This window comes from Callithrix jacchus, chromosome 18 (genome assembly GCF_049354715.1).
Source record: "Callithrix jacchus isolate 240 chromosome 18, calJac240_pri, whole genome shotgun sequence".
In the NCBI taxonomy this organism is placed as follows: domain Eukaryota; kingdom Metazoa; phylum Chordata; class Mammalia; order Primates; family Cebidae; genus Callithrix; species Callithrix jacchus.
Genome location: NC_133519.1, coordinates 7,689,380 through 7,710,718, shown reverse-complemented (window position 1 = coordinate 7,710,718; position 21,339 = coordinate 7,689,380). Strand labels below are relative to the sequence as shown.

General features: G+C 42.6%; 2 protein-coding genes across 9 annotated transcripts in view; both read right to left on the bottom strand.

Moving 5' to 3' along the window:
* BCL9 (BCL9 transcription coactivator) overlaps positions 1-21,339 on the bottom strand; it is a 91,000-nt gene that overhangs the window by 34,167 nt on the left and 35,494 nt on the right. The gene's annotated exons all lie outside the window — the stretch shown is intronic.
* The window catches only part of LOC128930109 (uncharacterized), a 76,328-nt gene that overhangs the window by 19,495 nt on the left and 35,494 nt on the right, over positions 1-21,339 (bottom strand). The gene's annotated exons all lie outside the window — the stretch shown is intronic.

The following is a 21,339-nucleotide window of genomic DNA, read 5'->3' as shown; positions in this document are numbered from 1 at the left end:
TGTTAAACATACTGACAAGTAAACACTTATAATCACTTATAATAAGTGGGATGATATTAATACATACCAAGTGTTTGGGGCATACAGAAGAGAGGTATCCAGTCCAGACAGGAGAGTCAAAGAATGCAATAAGACCTGAGTGGAATCTTAAAGAATGTCTACAAGTCAGCCAGGCAAAGGACTCAGCAATGTGCAAAGGCTCAGATGTGTGACAATGTGTATATATAACCACAATGCAAGATAAAAGGTAGTAAATAAATGGCAGAGAAGAAGTAAAAAGTGAACGAGCAATCAGAGGGGATACATTATTTGAGGGGAAAGAGATGAACAGAAACTGCTTCATGGAGGTGGAGGCATTTGAGGCAATCTGAGGGTCAGGCTGATTCAAGCATGCAGTGGGGCCGGGTGCCTCTTTGTCTTTTCAACACTTCATGCAGTGCCCTGCACACACCAGGGACAGCAACTTGTCCGTTGTGATGATGATGGCGATGGTAATAATGATAATATCTAGGTTTGTTTCTCATGATTTTTGTTCCTCTGTTATCCCAGAATGTTTACGAGGGGGAACACAGGATTCAAAAAGCCAGTTCTGGGTGGAAACCACCTGATTTTGAATCCCACTTCTACCACGAGCAGGCTATATAAACTTGGAAAGATTACTTAACCTCTCTAGGGTCCCCCACCCCGTAAAGTGGAGTACTGATAATAGGTATTTTTCTCCCAGAGTAGTGTGGGAATAAATGAGTGACTGCAGACATGGAGAAATAGTGCCTAGCACATAGTTAAGAGCCCGATGAATGTTGGTTCTTATTATTGCATTCGGTCGTCTCTGGATTGTCCAAAATAGAATTGGCCTGTGGGGAGATTTCAGGGACACTGAAAAGGCTGTCCCCTCAATACCTCACTCATCCTCATACCCAGCCTCACTTACTGGTATCTCTTCAACTCTCCTGACACATCCTTTTAAATTCTGCCATTAGAAATGCATAGTTTGGATTTAAGATGTCACTTCCCCCAGCCCTTGGGAGGATAACACAATAGAAGGTTAGCCCTGTTTCATTTTAACATGCTATCTGGCCAGACCTCTATCCTCCGTAACTGCTAACTGCACTGAGGGGATATTGTGGGAAAGACAGGAAAGGCTAATTCTGAAGCTTAGAGAACTTTCCCCCGAAACTCAAGAGAGAAGGAAAGATACTCAGAGGGCTTTCTGAGGGCAGCAAGTCCGCTGGGATTGAGAGAAGAGGTTGAGATGGGCAAGAGATGCCAAGAAGTGACGAGGAAAACAAAAACAAGGTCATCTGTGCCAGTAAAGACAGGCTTTGCTAACTGAAACAGTGCTGACCTTGATTTTGGGGTTCTGCGTCAACCACTCTTTTCTCTGTGCTGGTGTTTTGTAATAACACTGCTCAGGATCACTCCTGATTCACAGTCACTTAGGACACTATCCAGGTGGTTAAGGAACCCGTTTGTAACATCTCATAATGACTTTTACATGTTTGCTTTCTAAGTTATTATCAGTCAGGCATTAATAAGCACCTCCTATGTGTCTAGTGCCAAACCAAGCAGCTTCATTAGAAGCTGAATAAATGCCCCTCCTCAGGAAACTTCAAGTCCAGTTGAGGAAACAACGACAACAGAAGATGCTTCATCATTAATTCCTAAACCGAATTACAGACAGGACACAAACCACAGATTTCCCGGGAGTGGGAGGGCGGGACCGGAAGCAATGATTAGAATCTGCAGTAGTGTGTGATGATTTTGTGAAGGATCAGAAGCTGAACTGGCCTTGAAGAATAGCATTTGGGCAGTTCCAGGAGGGAAGGATGACCAGGAGGGAGAGACAAGGAGCCAAGCCAGAGTCTTAAAGGAGCATGGCATATGTGGGGGCAGTGAATCAGAAAATGACAGTGGGAAAGGTGATTGGGAACAAACATAATGGCAGCCGCTGTTCACTGAGTATTTAGTATGTGCATGTGCCAAGCTATTCTAAAGACTTTTTTTTTTTTTTTTTTGAGATGGAGTTTTGCTCTTGTTACCCAGGCTGGAGTGCAATGGCGCGATCTCGGCTCACCGCAACCTCCGCCTCCTGGGTTCAGGCAATTCTCCCGCCTCAGCCTCCTGAGTAGCTGGGATTACAGGCACGCGCCACGATGCTCGGCTAATTTTTTGTATTTTTAGTAGAGACGGGGTTTCGCCATGTTGACCAGGATGGTCTCGATCTCTTGACCTCGTGATCCACCCGCCTCGGCCTCCCAAAGTGCTGGGATTACAGGCGTGAGCCACCGCGCCCGGCTAAAGACTTTCTATGATCTTATTTGTTTATATACACAATCACCCCATGAGGTATGATTTGCTCCTCCTCGACTGTTTTGCAGTTGAGGAGCCAGATACTTAGAAGGGTAAGATAACTGTGCTGAGTTGTGTGTCTAGAGAGTGGTGGACCTGAGATGAAAAGCAGAGGCAGCCTGAGGTGAGAAGGTGTCATCTTTCCACGTTATAGCCTCTCCTCAATGCGTGTGTTGGGATCAGTGTGGAATACAGAGAGATAAATAAAGTGGGAATTAATTACGAAGAATATAATTTAGAGAAAGTATACAAGAAGAATACACTGAGTTATTTTTCTAAAAAAGCTACAGTTTACAGAATATTGCCTATGGAATAGGCACAATCCTGACCGCATTATCCTGAATGTGATTTATAATTGTACCCATTTTACAGGTGAGAAAACCAAAATGGAGAGGGTACATGACTTGTCCAAGCCTTGCAACAGTTAAAAAACACAGCCCAGATTTGAATGCCAGGCTAATGGCAAAGCCTGTGTTCTTGCTGCTATCCTGCCCTGACTTTCTCCTTATGCAAGGGAAAAGCCTGGTAAAAATAACACCCTTGCAATTCGCATGGCATTTTTTATATTCACAGCCACACTTGATCCTTATGACAGCCGTCTGATAGGCCTAGCAGATTGCTCCCATCATCATGATTAATAATAATAGTCATAATAGTCGTTAAAATAACAACATTCGCCAGAACTGATTGAGTGCTCTTCATACATCCGGGCACTGTGCTAAGGGCTTTGCATGCATTATATAATAAGTCTATAAGAAAGGTTCTATAATTATCCTTAATTTGCATATGAGAAAACAGGGGCTCAGAGAGGTTAAGTACCTTAACAAAGGAGCTGGGCTCAGGTAAGTTACAAGGCTAGCTCAAGGTCATGTGACGATGAGTGGTGATTCCTGACTAGAACACAGATCCCCGATTCTATATCCATGCATGCTCTTTTCATGTAAGTATTTTAACAATTAATCTGCAGCTACAGGATGGAAGATTTGAAGAAAGAGCTACAATAGGCAAGGAGAGAAGCCAAAAAATGGCAGAAATTCGGGTGTGAAATGATGCAGATCCAGGTAGGGCAGCATAAAGCGAAATGGAGAAGTGGGTATTCAGGTTGCTTGCTGAAGAAGGCTGTAGCAGCTTACTTCTGCAGCATATAAATATAAGAAGAAAGACGGATAGCGTAAGTTTGCTTTCTAGCCATAAAATTGGTGGAAAGTGGAGACAGTGTGGTCAGAAGTGAGAGGAATTCAAAAGTGACACTGGGGAAGATGTGCTGGTGGCTCATGTGATAATCTCAGCACTTTGGGAGGCTGAGACAGGAGGATGGCTTGAGCCCAGGAGTTAGAGACCAGCCTGGGCAAGATGGCAAGACCTTGTTTCTATAAAAATAAAATACAAAATGACACTGGTCTACAGTGAGATACCACTACACATCAGCTAGGAATGGCCATAATAAAAATGAAAGATAATGCCAAGTGTTGGTGAAAGTGGGAAGAAACTATCACTTTCATACATTGCTGGCAGGAAGGTAAAATGGTGCAGTCACCTTCAAAAACCGTTTAGCAGTTTCTTAAAAAGTTCAATATAAGTTTACCATGTGACTCAGAAATTCTACTTCTGGGTGTCTATCTAAGAGAAATAAAAATGTATGTCTACACAAAGAATCGTATGTGAATGTTCATAGGAGCATTATTCCCAGTAGCCAAAAAGCAGAATCAATCTGAATGTTCATCAAGCGATGAATGGGTAAATAAAATGTGGTCTATCCATACAATGAAATATTATTCAGCAATGGGAAATGAACTGCTGATATGCAGTCCATGATGTACCTCAAAATCACTATGCTAAGCAAAAGAAGCCTGAAAGAAGTCAGATGCAAAAGACTACAGATTGCACGATTTCATTTACATGAAACATCCAGAAAAAGCAAATCTATAGAGACAGAAAGGAGATTAGTGGGGTGGGAGTGGGGATCCACTGCAAATAGGTAGAGGGATCTTTTTGGGGCAAAGTAAAAGTTCTAAAAGTGGATTTTAAGTGATGGTTGCACAACACTGTAAATTTACCAAAAAAAAAAAAAAAAAAAAAGAAAGAAAATCATTGAAGCATACACTTAAAATGGGTAAATTTTATGGTTTGTAAATTATACCTCAATAAAGCTGCATTTTAGAAAAGTGAAATGGATTTGTAAAGGACGAAAGAGAGTCAAGTTTTAGAATTATGGGTGACTGAACACCAAAATGGATATGTCTTGCCAGGTGGGAGGGCAGGCTGGAGGTGCAGAGGTGAGAGCTGAAGCCAGGAAAATAAATGAGCTCACCAAAGGAAAAGTGTTCAGTGTCAATACCATTAGGGTATTGGATGATGGTTTGCCTGGGCTAATATGGTGCTCACCCTGGTAACACTATATACAACTAATAGTAAAATTCACTGGTATCCTCTAAGCAGGCAACCGCTGAGAGCAGAGGTGTGAGCCTGGAGGCATGGCAAACAGTAGGGTCAATCTGTCTGGAGGAAAAATTGCCTCTAAATAACTAAAATATACAAAGATAACTGGGAATGGATTGAATGTGTTCCCTGTACTTTGGGACTAAAACGAGAACTGCACAAACACTTTAACCTAAATTAGAAATAACATCAGCATTAGGGAGTGCAGGGTCTCAAAAGCAATATATCACTTAGTCACTAACCACCAAGCTGAATTTGATGCTGGACCACCCCTAGAATCACGCTCTTGGGTCCCAATATTAACTTCTGAATTTAGAAAGAGACAGCAGAGACTCTCAGGTAAACTCTGCAACTGCTTTCCACCTCTGAATTTGGGACAAATCCTCCTCTTCCTTCTGGCCTGGCCCCACCCCGCCCCACAAATAGCACTTCTGGGAGGGGGTGCTCCCAGGCTAGGAAACTAGTGAGCTTCTCTTTCTCCCAAAGTCTGACATCTTGACGTCTTGGCTGATGGAAGGAGAACCCAAACAATCCTTTTTGTTTCTCTTAATTTCATATTTCTGTAAATAAAGTAAATGCATACTGTCTTTTTTGTTAAATAAAGGATAAAATATAAGGATCTGATAGTTCAAGGTCAAAGTATTGGAGCGTAGATAAGGAAGCCCAGGGTCTGAAATGACACTGGCATCAGGACCACCGGTTTCAGCAAAGTAGGGCCTCTTAACCCAGGTCCGCAACAGAAACTAAGGCTAGAACTTGGATGGAGGAAAAAAACCATCTTTGCTTCCATTAATTTCTAGCTGAAAATTGTCATTTCCTTCAAGTATGCATCTAGGCAACAGATCAAGGTGCTATGAGCAGCTCACAACCCTTTAACCCGCAGAATCACAGATATCCCAATATCGCCTACAGTCATCACTATGGCATTACAATAATTATAAGATCTGCCAGTAGACTTTTTCGTTAATGCTCTAATGAAGAGGCACATATTACTATATCACAAACTTGATGTTTTTAATATTTAGATCACTGTATTTCATTATAAACTATTTTTGTAATCCTATGTAATTTATGTGTCTAAAATCATTACTCTGTTCATAGGTTTCATGAGACTGCTCATGGGGGCACAGAAAAGTTTAAACCCCCCTGGGCTGGAGGAGCTCTTCCCTAATCCCCATCAAACACCGCGCACGCGCGCACGCACGCACGCGCACACGCGGACGTATGTACGCACGCACGCACGCACGCACGCCTTCCTACAAGGCCTGAAATCTCACCGTTAGAGAACATTTCCTTTGGGTTTTTAAGATTCCCATTAAAATGCAAATGCCCCCTAAGGAGAAGAACTTCTCTGAGTGTTATTAGTTAACCCCTTAAACGAGGTTGTTTAGCAGCTAGCTGGGCACAGCATCCTGCAACGCAATTAAACAAACGTTTACTGACCTCCTGCCATGGTTAAGGAGCCAGACTTGGGGATAGGGAGCAACGTCCCACGAGGTTTCTCCCCTCAAGGGGCTTGCAATCTAGTAGGGTGAGTAAAAGAAGTACAGAAAAGATAGGAAGAGAAATGCAACGGCAGAGGTGCAAGAGCAAAGCCTGTTCCGGGGGAGAGGCGGCTGGGCAGCAAGAGATGGATTCCTGCGTGCGTTCTAGAAGGACTGACTGTCTGTGGACCCCGGGCTGGTCAGAACACAGCCTGAGCCAAGTTCACGGCCTAGTGTTCAAGTTAAACAGATAAACACGAGATACTGTTGTTGGGTTCTCTCTTGGGCGGATAAAGTCTGGGGGAGCACAGAGGAGGGAGTGACTTAGCGGCTCTGGGGGCGGGGGAGAGTCCAGAAAGACTGACGTTGTGATGAATGTGGCACGGAGTAAGTGACATATGAGCCGAGTCTGTGTCAAGGACCTATGCTGAGAACCATTTCGGTGAGGTGGGAGCGCTTAGGGATAGTGGAGGAACCAGGCAGGAAGGCAGGAGATGGGCCTGGATTTGTAAAACAGGGCATCTGAAATTTAAGGCTAAGGAGTTTGCATCCTATCCCTTTGTAACAGCTAGAAAATGTTCGCGAAGGAGAAATTTGAGCTGCGCCTTAAAGCATGAGAAAAATTTCAACAGGTGGAGATAGCGTTTCAGGGTAAAAGAACAGCATAGCCGGCACAGGGGCTGAAGACTTCCAGCTTGAGAAGAAGAGCCCGCGAGAGCAGTGTGTGGTCCAGAGGGTCCCGAGCGTGGGATGACATGGAGGCCTATTAAGGGCGGACCCCTGGCCCCGGAGCAGACAGGCCAGGTCAGAACCGCTCACGGCAGGCGCCTGCTAGCCAAGCGCCTGATGTGCAGTCAAGTTGTTCAGTGGCTTGGTAGGCAAGAAGGCCAAAAAGGAAGATGACCTCTGAGTGCAGGGTAAGAATCTGCACTTAAATGGGAAGGCTCCTGAGAATGGACCCAGTGGGAGAGTGCTATTTATCAGAGCCTTACTGAGGAAGGTTTACCAGACAGACTTAGGATGGAAAGTGTGGAGACCCAGTTAAAGGCTATTACAGTAGTCCAAATAGGGGGTAGTGAGGACTGAATTTTGGAAGTGGGAGGGGGAAGAGGAGGGAAGGGACAAATGTAAGACGTTTGTGTGGCAGAATCTACATGGCTCCCTGGGCAACTGAAGTGGGTGGAAAGGCTGAGTCACACTTGACTTCAGGGATCCGAGCCGGGTGATGGGGAAAACAGCAGAGCCTTTGAAAGAAAAGCAGGCGTTAATAAGGCAACTTTATGGGGAGGGTGATCGGTTGAGATGTAAAGTACCCAGCACAGAGAGGCCAATAATAGTGATGGCTTTTATTTTGGATCCCACCGTAGTCAGTGGGATATGGGATGGAGCACAGGGGGTACTCCTGGGCTGAGAGTGGGCAGAGCAAGGGCTGAATTTATCACATTTATCCCCAACAAGGTGGCAGGAGCTCTGAGCTATAAACCCAGGCAAGTCCCTTCTCTTCTTAGGAGCTCCTGTTTCCTCCTTGGAAAAGCAGGTGATCATAAAACTTATCACCCACTCATCCCTTGGGAGCGCTGCGAAGAGCAACCAATATACATACATAAATACGTTTAAAGCACTCAGCAAGAACAAAGTGTTCTAGAAATGCTAAACAGTAATAAATTCAGCCACCCCCAGTTCACCATGATAATAAACAAGGTGTCTTTTTAAAAAGCAGGTGTAGTTAACCAGATACTAACTTTGAGGCTGTCTTATATATCCTCTAACAACAGGTAATTAAATCTGAACTCGATTTTCAAGAGTACCCCATCAGAGGGTCTGAGAATGACCCTAATGCCTCCGTGACACCGAGGCCTGGACTACATAGCAATTAATTAACATGAAAACTACTTCATCGTCCCCTCTCCATCCTCAGCATCATGTGTGGCTAATATCAGCATCCAAACTACAGGCAGTCCCCACCATCCCCCCAAGCTGTACTGTTTGTCACATGTCACACCCCTGAGGTCCGTCTCTTGGCAGAATGGTGCCATATAAAATATTCAGATCCGAGGTAGGATGTGTGCAACCTACATGGAAAAGAAGGTTGTCAGAAAAACAGAAAGCAAAGACTGCACTCCTAAAATGACAAAGATTGCAAATCCAGTTATAAAGGAACACATCTCTAATTATATGTTCCATGCATAGCAAATCTCTTTTAATAAATCCCACCACAATCTCCGCTCCCCTAAAGAGCAGACCTGATAGGTAATAACTCCCCTCCTCTGTGGTAAAATCCAATTTTCACACCTGGTAAATGAAATAACTCCACTGTGAACCAAGGTTGGGTTGGGGTGAGCCGTTAACAGAAGGTTAGGGGCTGTGCATCATGTAACAGCTCTTCTGGGAGCCCCGTCCAGAGATTTGCTCTTTTTATGCCAGTTGATGCTATTTGGCCAGAAAACCTCCAACCTCCGAGGTTACAGAGCTAAAGCCTTTGTCACCTGGAGTGGTTATGAATGAGCACCACAGTTCATGGTTCACCTATGTGCAAGGGCCGGCCCTGGCCCTCATCTCTTGTTTCGTAGGAAGGTTCCTTACCATTTGTGTACTTTAGAAGTTAAGCTTCTACTGCATTCCTGACAAACTGACCGAAAGAAGGAAAGATGCTACTGAAATACACAGTCGGAAAGGCGTAGTACATGCGAGGCGCACACAAGATATAAATCTGAAAATCCAGCAAGAGTCTGTATTCAATGTAGGCCTAGTCAGGAACAATAAGATACACATCCACAAGGAATCATCAACAAAAACAAGAGACACGCGCACCACCAGACATAACTGGAAATTAGTGAAGATGACATCACAGATAACTGGATTAAAATATATATGGGAATAATTATTCTACGGTCTGGGAGCACATTTAAGATCCTCATCTCATACCACACAACAAATAAGGCCGGAGGTTCTGTAGGCCAGAGTTAGAGAAAAAGCAACGACAGAGGGATGAAAGAGGGAAATATAAAACTGAATTCATTAAAGAAATGAAAGAAAATAAAGGCGAGTATTTATCTGAACTTGGGGAGCTCTTGTTACCCAGGCTGGAGTGCAATGGCAGGATCTCAGCTCACTGCAACCTCCACCTCCTGGGTTCAGGCAATTCTCCTGCCTCAGCCTCCCATGTAGCTGGGATTACAGGCACGCGCCACCATGCCCAGCTAATTTTTGTATTTTTAGTAGAGACGGGATTTCACCATGTTGACCAGGATGGTCTCGATCTCTTGACCTCGTGATCCAGCCACCTCGGCCTCCCAAAGTGCTGGGATTATAGGTGTGAGCCACCGCACCCGGTCAGGGAAAGATATTCTTAAAATAAAAATTTAAAAATATTGAATAGACTTTACTACATACAAATGTAAAATTCTCCATGTTAAAAAAAAATCATAAAATTAAAAGGCAAACAATCTAGGCCGGGCACAGTGGCTTACGCCTGTAACCAGCACTTTGGGAGGCCAAGGTAGATGGAATACCTGAGGCCAGGAGTTTGAGACCAGCCTGGCCAACATGGTGAAATTCTGTCTCTACTAAAAATACAAAAATTAGCCAGGCATGGTGGCACAAGTGTATAATCCCAGCTACTTGGGAGGCTGAGGTGGGAGGATCACTTGAATCTGGAAGGTGGAGGTTGCAATGAGATCGCCCCCATGCAATCCAGCCTGGGCAACAGAGCAAGAATCCGTCTCAAAAAATAAAAAATCTAAAAATAAAAACAACAGGCAAACAATCCAATAAAAGCAAAATATTTCCAGCAATTATGATTTCAACAAATGACTGAAAAGACATTAATATTCTTAGTAAAGAGCTCATACAAAGGGATATGAAAAATGTAAATGCCTGAGTTGAAATGTAGTATTTTATATACAAAGAATATTCATAGAAAACATTTTACAGGGGACTTACGGAAAAACTCATCCTAACTGGTAGTCAAAGAAATACTAAGTTAATTGTAGTTTTCATCAGGGCCTGGCACATGGCAACACTTGGCAAATATTTGTTGACTTGCTGAAATTAACAAAGGATAAGAACATCCCAGTGTTCAGTGTCAACGTGTGTGTGGTCAACTGCACACTCTCACGTGCAGCTTGTGGGATTTCGTACTAAAGCAGGGATTGGGACATGACTGCTGTAAAAGGGAGATGTAAGTATTTTTGGATTTGCAGGTCAACAGTGTCTATTGCAACTACTTTGCTCTGCCACTGTAGGGTGAAAGCAGCCATAGACAGTATGTCAATTAATGGGCATAGCTTCGCTCCAGAAATGCTTTATTTATGGACACTGAAATGTGAATTTCATATAATTTTCACATGTCATGCAGTATTATTCTTTTGATTTTTTTCCCTAAGCATTTAAATATGTAAAAACCATCCTTAGCTCATAGGCTGCACAAAAACAGGCCACAGGACAGAGTTGGCCTTTGGGTCTTCGTTTGCCACCCTGTACTAGAGGAATATTTGTGGAAATCAGTTTGGCACTAATAGCAAGAAGCTTTTAAAAGGCCATACACAGGCTGTCTGTATTAAAATAGCCAGGTATAAATACGTTTTTAAATACAAAATGAAATGGTCATATTCTTGGTCCTAATTCCCTTAATAATTCCGTTTCTAGGAATAAGTTACAAAGCAAAAGGAAATGGGGAAACTTGGAGAGAAATTTATACAAAGAAACATCTAAGCATAGAGCAGAATGGGAGTGGTTAAATAAACCTTGGTACATTCATACGATGAAATATTATGCAGACATAAATCTTTCACAGAATCATTTTATCACATGCAAGCAATGCTCACGATATAAAGTTATATGAAACAGTAAGATACAAAATGCATACATGGTCTTCTCCCAATTTTGCAAAACATATACATACATACAATTTACATAGATAAGCACATATGCAGGCATAGAGAAAAGATGGAAGGAAATGCAATAACATGTGAAAAGTGCTCTGGATGCTGGGTTTGTGGGTAATTAAATTGTTTTCTTCTTTTGTTCTAATTCTCCACAACGAAAAGTTATTAATTTTGTAATCGTGAAAATATGTAAATATTATGTTTAAAATAAACTGGAAAGAACTCCAGAATCAGAAGTTCACATAGACTCGCCAGAGAAGACAAAAAGAAAAGCATTCCAAATGCAACCTAGATGTAAAAACCTGACAAATGTCCGCAATGAAAAACAGACTCAGGCAACTGAAAGTCGCCAGCATCTAAAATTCGTGCAAAATCACCACAGGAAGAAAAAAAAAGCGTTCTGATCAAAAGCAGCTGAGACCTGGAATCTACAAGTGACCCTACACTGAATGTATCCAGAAAAAGAGGCATGAGATTAAAGAGCTGCCGTAGGTCCTGTGCACAGTGTGGCTGGGGGGCTCGCGGGTTTCCTTTTTCCTACCCTACAGCAACCCACCTTCCCCCAAACAAAAGACAAAACCACCACCTTCCGTTCACACGTTCGAAGGATGACGTTCTACAGCTAACACTTGCTTCTTTTGCTTTATTGTCAAAGAAGTATGACTTCTCTTTTCCAAGTGTTCACAGCCGCTTACACCTTGATGCATTTTTCTAGAAACTGAGAGTGATGGGAATGGGGATGGGGAGTTTACAAAAACAGAGGGTTCCCTTAAGTAGAGTTCAGCTGTTTCATAGTTTGGGCTAGAACCTGACCTATACACAATCAGCACATGGCTGTCACTTTGGGAGTTTACTGTTTGCCAGTTACATGATTTGGGAGTTTACATGATATGCCATGTCTTTACATCTGTTGCTTCATTTAATTCTAAGAAGATGCCAGTAAGAAAGCCTGTTCCCAGTGTTACCTAAGCAACTGTCATACCGGACAAGACATACCAACTAAGACTTCAGAGTCAAATAATTTGCCCAGGGTCACCTTGACAATTAGAGGCGGAGCCAGGTTTCAAACCCACTTTCAAGTTTGTGACATCGATGGCCGAAATTTACTTGTGAAGTCAGATCTGAAGGAGAGGCAGGGAGGGGCACCAGTGTTACGGTCAAACATACCTGGATACAAGCTTAAGGTCAGTGCCGGGCAACTGATTTTTCTGAGCCCCAGTTTTTTTTTCACTTAAAAAAATGGTAGTCATAAAACCTATCCTTTAGAAGTTTTGGAAGTTCAGAGATAATACAAGGGAAATACCCAGCACATAGTAGGTCCTCCATTATGGTGGCTATTAGAGGAAAAGAGCTACTAATAATTTCCTGTGCTAAGTCAAAACAGCCACAAAGTCTCTGCCTGGAAAACAAAGGAAAATTTAGGTGAGGTGGGGAAATGGCTCAGGTGACTTGGGAAAGGGGCTTTTCCTTTCCTTCACTTCCCAGAGAGCTGTAATTCTTTGCTTTTCTATTTACAGTAAGAGAAGCAGGTTTGGGACAATGGAATTAGAAATGGAGGTGCTTTGTGGCTTGTTTATGCTTTCAAAATTAAGTCTAAAGTCTTTAAGACCACAAACCACTGTGCGCTATGCTTTTCTGAAAGGGTAGGAGGGATAAACATGTTCCTATAGGAAGACTCAGTCTCACAGAGCCCATTAGATGAGCCAAAGGAGAATCTTCTACCCACAAAGAGGAAAGTGGTAACGTCCTTCACTTCCTTTGTGGTTTTAATCTAAACCACAGCTCCTCCCTTTTAGTTATAAGTCTTTTCTTATGTACATTCAGATGTGTGTTAGCTTTCTTCCATCTCGTCTGTCACTCCTTTCCCTGCCACATGGGAAAATATCATATGCTTCTCTTCGCCAAGCAAAGCTTCTCCAGCACGCAGGATTGGTTTTGAGGTGCTTTCACAATCCACGTATTCAATCCATAGCTGCCTGCAATGAAAGTCTGTTCCCCAAGACCTTTGGAAGACTGCAGAGTTCTTCCAATGCTCAGGCCTGTGGCATGGAGGCAGGGAGGATGAATAAAATATGTTGTACATCGCTTAGGCAAAAGAGGGAAAACCTTCTGCTCTGAAATGAATGAGAACATCATAGTTTCCAGTCAGAGATGAATGGAGGAAATGTAATGTCTTGTTTTTGCCTTTGAAGAGAAGAGGACGAATGAATGAAAGGGGGAATAAACACAACACTCAAGCCAAGGAAAGCAAAATCAGAAAATACCCCCAAAGTGATAGGTTCAGGATGGTGGGGAGACTGCTTGCTGCCTCCTAACTGCCGCTGTGGTTTGAGTTAATATTTACCAGACTTAGCATTCCTGTGAGTGCCGTTGGGATAATGGGCCCCACTCAGCATCACGTGAGTTCTCCATCTCAGCCGAGGGACAGGATTTCAACCATATCACACACAGCTCTCATTACTTGCAAGGAAATGATCTTACTGAGGAAAGCAGCACAAACCATAAACACATTTACTTAAAAAGGCAAAGCTGTTAGGTGTGCCCCTATTCGTGACTCATACAGAGTGCCAGTAGTCTCAGCTTCTGATGTCCTGGTCCGGAATAGCATTTCCCAGCGTGGGTCTGAGAGCCTCTTCGGGACACGGGCTGTAAGGGGGCACTGTAAGGTTTAACATTCCTGGTAGCAGGAGTAGAACAGCAGTTTTCTAAGGTAGCATTTATTAAGTACCATCTGTGTCAAGCAGTGTATATATTCCATATAGCAGAGAAAGGAAATTCTCTGCATTTGAGAAGTCTGTGATTTTGCCAGGGAATGAATATGTCAAAAATCAAACTGCTAAGGTTACAAAGAGCCCTACGAATCATTTGATCCATTCCTGCCTCACCTCTCCTTCCATCTTTTAGATTAAAAAATTTGAAACTAGGAAGTTGAATGGACTGTCCTTGGTCACTCAACCAGCATATTAGCAGAGATAAAAGCCAAGTTTCAGCCAGGTGCGGTGGCTCATGCCTGTAATTCCAGCACTTTGGGAGGCTGAGGTAGGTGGATCACTTGAGGTCAGGACTTTGAGACCAGCCTGGCCAACATGATGAAACCCCATCTCTACAAAACTACAGAAAAATTAGCCAGGCATGGTGGCATAGACCTGTAATCCCAGCTGCTCGGGAGGCCGAGACAGGAGAATCGCTTGAACCCAGGAGGCAGAGGTTGCAGTGAGCTGAGATCGCACCATTACACTCCAGCCTGGGCAACAGAGCAAGACATCATCTCAAAAAAAAAAAAAAAAAAAGAACAAGAAAAAGAAAACCAAGTTTCTTAACTCCAAGTCTGGACACCTTTCCCTTACATTTCACATATAATTCAAAAGGAATCACAAGAACAAATAACTACACAAGTTAATACGATACAAACCATGTGCACAGAAGTGTTATAAAATGCAAATTCAGGGAATGCGAGGTCTGAATTGAGTTAGTCCAGAAAGATTTCTCCAGAGGAAGGGCTGGAGGATGCCAGGGGTAGGAAACTTTCAGAAATTCAGTTTAATTCAACAACATTTTCTGAATGCCTAGTAGAAGATTGAGTATCCCTTCTCTAAAATGCCCGGGACCAGAAATGTTTCAGATTTTTTCATATTTTGGAATATTTGCATATACCTAATGAGATATCTTGGAGGTGAAATCCAAGTCTAAATGTAAAATTCATTTATGTTCCAAATACACCTTATACCCATAATCTCAAGGTAATTTTATTCTGCTCTTGGGGATGCTGAATCAACTGCTCTTTGACTGTGACCTGTCACATGAAAGTCAGGTGTGGAATTTTCCCTCATGCCGGTGCTCAGAAACTTTTGGATCGTGTATTTTTAGGATTAGAGATGCTCAACTTATATATGCAAACACTTGACATGGGAGGAGGAGGAGGCCCAATAAGATGAATATCACATGGGTCCTGCTGTAAAAGAAAGCAACACTCACTAAATTAGTGGGGAAAGGGGAGTAATTGAAGTCAGTCATCTGCCAGCAAGAGAAACGCAGACTTTGGGGAAATGCCGTGATGGCAAACGGAAGCTGGCCCATGGAGGGCTACACCTTGAGAGGGAAACCTCATTGTATTCATGTTTCAGAGGGGAAGTTTCCCTATATTTAAGCTGAATAAAAGGGGAAATAATAAATTAACTCATATATCAAAACGAATTGGAAATTGTCTTTACAGGCATAATGTCTTCATTTGTCATATCAATTATAGCCACATTCATTCAGAGCTTGATATCATGAAGACATTTTAACACAAAAACACACAGAGACAGACAGAGAGAGAGAGAGAGAGAGAGGCAGAGAGACATTGGTAGAAAAACTTTAGAACCACTGCTCCAAAGCTTGTATGGTAGACTCAGAGAATGCCAAAGACAAAAGGGGCCTTAGGAATCAATTGATCCAACATATTATTACAATGGAAAGATCGAGGTCCAGGAAAACAAAACACAAAATTATCTTTCCACTAAGGAAAGTCAAAAGCATTGGGCCCAACTCTAGAGACGCTTTGTTCCAGTTCTAGTGGTTATATTTTGTCAGCCAAAAATTGAGACACAAAATACAAGGGCACACAATGGAACAGAGTACTTAAAATAAAGACAAAAGGTTACTGCGGTCTTAGATGATACCTTCAGAACATTCCATGGCATTAGTCCTTTTGTTTGCCAAAGGCACATTCCGGAAGAAAATCACCCTCTACTCAGTCGTGAGTGCCTTCCATCATAGTCTTAAAAGAAGAGCATCAGAGTCTGTGTCCATCCAAGGCAAACCCTTGGTGAAAAGAAAAGCCACGGGGACTGCAGGCAAGTCTTCGATAAGCAAAATGAGATGATAAATAACTGAAGGCTATCAGTTCACAGGCCACCAAGTTTTCTGCAGTGCTGAGCATGTGCAGGGCTCCATACATTCTAAATACAAACTATCAAAAGCTGATGATGACCTAGGCTAGTGTACTCCTTGAGTATCGTGAGACATTCATGCTGCAACTACTTAAACCCAGTGTATCTGTAGGCTTGTCCAAATGCAATTCGATTGTTTTAATTTCTTGGTTAGATCACTTCTGATTATTCAAAAGCCAGAAACAATAAAAAGTTTTACTGTACTAACTGCAGGAAGCTTTGTGAATTTTCTTGCACTAAAATAACCATCCAAAGATTCATCAAGCCCTGTCCACACAAAATGACATAATGATGATACCTTTCATATCGACAGACATTTCTCTTTTGATGGTAATATATTTGTAGAATCTGTTCTCGTCTATCATGCCACAATGCATCATGTGGCATGCTTTCTTTTAAAATCCAGCACTTTGGGAGGCCGAGGCAGGTGGATCACGAGGTCAAGAGATCGAGACCATCCTGGTCAACATGGTGAAACCCCATCTCTACTAAAAATAAAAAACTTAGCTGGGCATGGTGGCACGTGCCTGTAATCCCAGCTACTCAGGAGGCTGAGGCAGGAGAATTGCCTGAACCCAGGAGGCGGAGGTTGCGGTGAGCTGAGATCGCGCCATTGCACTCCAGCCTGGGTAACAAGAGTGAAACTCTGTCTCAAAAAAAAAAAAAAATCCAGCAAAGTTAATGTGAAGATTTTGCAGAATCTATTATCATCAATAACTTAATGAAGGCAACTTAACTAAGGAAACTTACGGCTGGTCTCTTGTCACTTTCTCACCCACCTCCTCTAGTGACAAGAGACCAGCAGTAAGTTTCCTTATGTAAGTTGCCTACAGTGACCGAAACCTGCCGCTTTGGCTTCTTAATTGCTGGTATTGAGATAAATCGCCATACAGAAACATCATCTAATAGTTAATCAGAACAGAAAACCCAGGGAGATTCAGGACTCTTGCTCGAAACCATTATTCCCATTAAGTCAAGCAGCATTTCTCCTTCGTTAGTATCGTATTTCAGATTTCAATACATCATCACAATGTCTAGTGATAGTTTTACAAGAAAATAGACTTACAAAGCTTTGTGCTTTTGGTTGCTACGTAGTGAATTTCTCATCATCACTTCTTGTCTTTGCTTAAACTGAAAAGTGAGCGAATTGATCTCTGTGAGCCAGTGTGCACTCTGGTGTTTTACCAAGAAATAATACCATTAAAATGATATCTTTGCATATGCATAGAATGTTCCAGAAAGATGTGCAAAACTGATTATCTCTAGATTTGCTGAGAGATGGGGAAAAGTGGAAGGGGCCTTTTCACTTAGACAATTTTTGTTAATTTTATACTTCGTGCAAGTATCATCTACTAATTTTTTAAATTATGTTAAGAAATTTTTAATGAATAAACAAAAATTCTTGGTAAGGGTCTTAATCCCTAAATATATTTCAGCAGTGGCCAAGACTAAATAGCAATGATTTCCAAAGGATCAAAGGCATTGGCTCCATTCTGATCTAGCCTGTTTGTGACTCCCCCACAACGCATCATGTGGTATGTTTTCTTTTAAATAACCAACAAAGTTAATTTGAAAAAAATTTCTGAGAATTTTATGTCACTATTCAAAATAACTGGAGATTCTTAAGGTGTGTCAAAAACCACAGCTGGGAATCACTGAAATATAGATTCTGAAGGTGTTACGTACATTTAAAAAAATTTTTTTTTTTGAGACGGAGTTTCGCTCTTGTTACCCAGGCTGGAGTGCAATGGCGCAATCTCGGCTCACCACAACCTCCACCTCCTGGGTTCAGGCAATTCTCCTGCCTCAGCCTCCCGAGTAGCTGGGATTACAGGCACGCGCCACCATGCCCAGCTAATTTTTTGTATTTTTAGTAGAGACGGGGTTTCACCATGTTGACCAGGATGGTCTCGATCTGTTGACCTCGCGATCCACCCGCCTCGGCCTCCCAAAGTGCTGGGATTACAGGCTTGAGCCACCGCGCCCGGCCCGTGTTATGTACATTTTTAAAGATTTGCAGAACCCGGTGATATGTAAATGCACATAAATTCTATCTGGTTTCCTCTAATTCTCTTGGGCTTATTAAACCCAATGACCAATTATTTGAATATGCGCACAAAGATCTAAATTGTAACGTAAGGTTGAAGCGTTAAGTAAATGAATATAGTGAATGGTTAAGGCATCTATTGCAAAATTTGAAAACAGCACTTGGAAATGAGAGGAAACAAAATATTCCCCTATCCTTCCTCAAAGTACATATTTATTATACTTGTACAACCTAGAAACTTTGGAGTTTTTAACATTAAAAAGAAAAAGGAAGCATGATGTAATGGAAAACGCAGACTCAAAACCACACAGAGCTGGGTTGGAATCATTTAACTTATCAGTCGGGTAACTTCTGACAATTCATCTGGCTCTTACTCCCTGAACACCTGCTACATTGCTAGCTCTTAGCTTGGTGTTGGGCACTGGGCAAAAGCAGTGAACAAGGCAAAAATGAGCTTATGGTTTAGTGGGGAAGGCAGACAGCGAAATTATATTAAAGCATGTGAAGGAAAATTACAAGGAGGTATGTCAGGGAACTAACATGGTCTAGGGATCAGAAGCAGCTTCCTAGAGGAGTGACGTTCAACGCAAGACCAGAAGGGTAACAGAGACCTAGTGTGGTGAAGAAGCTCCCTCATCTTCAGGTCCTTATTTGTACACTTGATCTTAGCCAAAAGGCCAAGAAGCGATTCAGGTCCTTATCCGTAAAACAGGGACTGTAATAGCTGCCCCAGAGGGCTTTTTGAAGTTCTAAGGAATTATGTAAAGCATTTAGCACAGCATCCAGCACATAATACATGCTCAATAAACAGTAGTGATCATTATTTGTTCTTCTGGTAGTCTTCTCTGGTTATATATGAGTCAGCCCTCAAAGGTATAAAAGTTACAAAGTGGCCCCTCAACCATATCCTTGTGTTTTCCTATACTTGCTACATGGGAGTCAAAGGGTGAAATAGACCACATGCTCACCCTTTCTGCAAAAATGCCTTTGGCTCAGAGCTGTACACTCAGTTTGGCCACCGAGATAGGTCCCTATATCTTTTTTGCCACAGGGTTAACATGTTATGTGAGTCAGATCTAAAATTCTGGCCCCCTCAAAGGCTGCTGGGTCTCCCTGTTTAATCAGACATGAAACAAATCGCGTGCTGTGGCAGAGGCGCACAAACACGCTTTAATTACAATATTGTAACACCAATTAGAGATCTATCTAATCGAGGACTCGGCACTTCCTGCTCGGATATTACTCCCATGTTGGGATAATTACTGCTAATTAAGCTTGGAACTAATTAGGCTAAATGATCTCATTTATACCAACAAAGATGACTTCTAGGAGTTCATAAGAAAAACTAGGGTGATTTTATCATTCCTGGACTATTTGGCATTTCACACTGGAAATAAAACACCTTCCCCTGACATCGAGGTGCACAGATGGTTGGTTCCTCTGGAATTCTGGTCCTAAATGGCAGTAGGCTCTTCATTTGTCTACACAGATTCTCCTATACAGTGAAACAAATGCTGTAAAAACACTGTCCACTCAAATTGAACTGTGTTCTTTCACAAATGACAATTGCAGTCTCAGCAAAGGGCTGCCGCTGAGAGCGGAGACAGTGGCAAAGCTGACCCCCACACCGCCTTCTTCAGAGTGGCTTTTGCCTTGCAGTTCCATTTAAGAGACCTCAATCTTACCACAGTCATCACAGCACAGAGTGAACGGTTTGAGGGTCAGACAGACCTAGGTTGATGTAAATTACTTAGTCCACCCACGCCTCAGTTTTCTGTCTCTAGGGTGGGGGTATAATAATGTCATATAGTGATTCTGGGAGGATTTAAGAGGTAACATATATAGAACGCGGGACAGTACTTGGCACATAGTAGCCCTCAATGAGCCCCCAGTAGGATTATTTTTTCCCTTCAAGGCACCATAATGTCCATCTCTGAACTAAGTCCCACATCTCACCTTCTTGCTCCTCTTTTCAGCATAGAGCAGTGATGGTGGAAACAAACACGTGACTGAGAGTTAGGAAATCTAGTGATGTTCAGGTTATCTCTAACTGACTAGCTGTGTGACTTAAAGGAGTCACTTCTCCTTCCTGGAAATTAACAACATTCACAGCATGTAGTGAACCAGATACTGTGTTGAAGGCATTACATACATTTTCTGACCTAACCTTTACAGTAATACTCCCCATTTTAGAGGTAAGCAAATTGAGACCTAAATAAATAAACAATTGAAAACAAAACAAACTCTCACTTCTATTAAATGACAAGGTCAGAAAGTGAACCCAGATCTCACTCCGGAGCCCATCCTCTCAATAACTGTCCCACTGAATTGCCCCCACTCCCGTTTGTAACTGAAGGAACTGGAGAAGATGTTTTCAAGGTTCCTTCTGCCTCTGAGAATCCAGTTCTGTCCTACAGGGTGAGCCTTTTTTTTTTTTTTTGACACAGTTTCACTCTTGTTGCCCAGGCTGGAGTGCAGTGATGTGATCTTGGCTAACTGCAACCTCCGCCTTCCGGGTTCAAGCGATTCTCCTGCCTCAGAATCCCAAGCAGCTGGGATTACAGGCATGTGCCACCATGCCCAGCTAATTTTTTTGGTATTTTTAGTGGAGACGGGGTTTCACTGTGTTGCTCAGCCTGGTCTCGAACTCCTGCCCTCAGACGATCCGTCCGCCTTGGCCTCCCAAAGTGCTGGGATTACAGGAGTGAGCCACCACATCCGGCCTCAACCTCCTTCTTTATTTTTTATTTTATTTTATTTATTATACTTTAAATTTTGGGATACATGTGCAGAACATGCAGGTTTCTTATATAGGTATACACGTGCCATGGTGGTTTGCTGCATCCATCACCCCGTCATCTACATTATGTATTTCTCCTAATGCTATCCCTCCCCTATCCCTCCATCCCCTACTATCCCTCCCCTAGCCCCCCAGCCCCTGACAGGCCCTGTTGTGTGATGTTCCCCTCTTTGTGTCCATGTGTTCTCATTATTCAACACCCCCTTATGAGTGAGAACATGCGGCGTTTGGTTTTCTGTCCTTGTGTCAGTTTGCTAAGAATGATGGTTTCCAGCTTTATCCGTGACCCTGCAAAGGACATGAACTCATTCTTTTTTATGGCTGTATAGTATTCCATGGTGCATATGTGCCAATATTCACCAATTGTGAAGTCTTTATTGTGTGTCTAATAAGTCTTCCATCC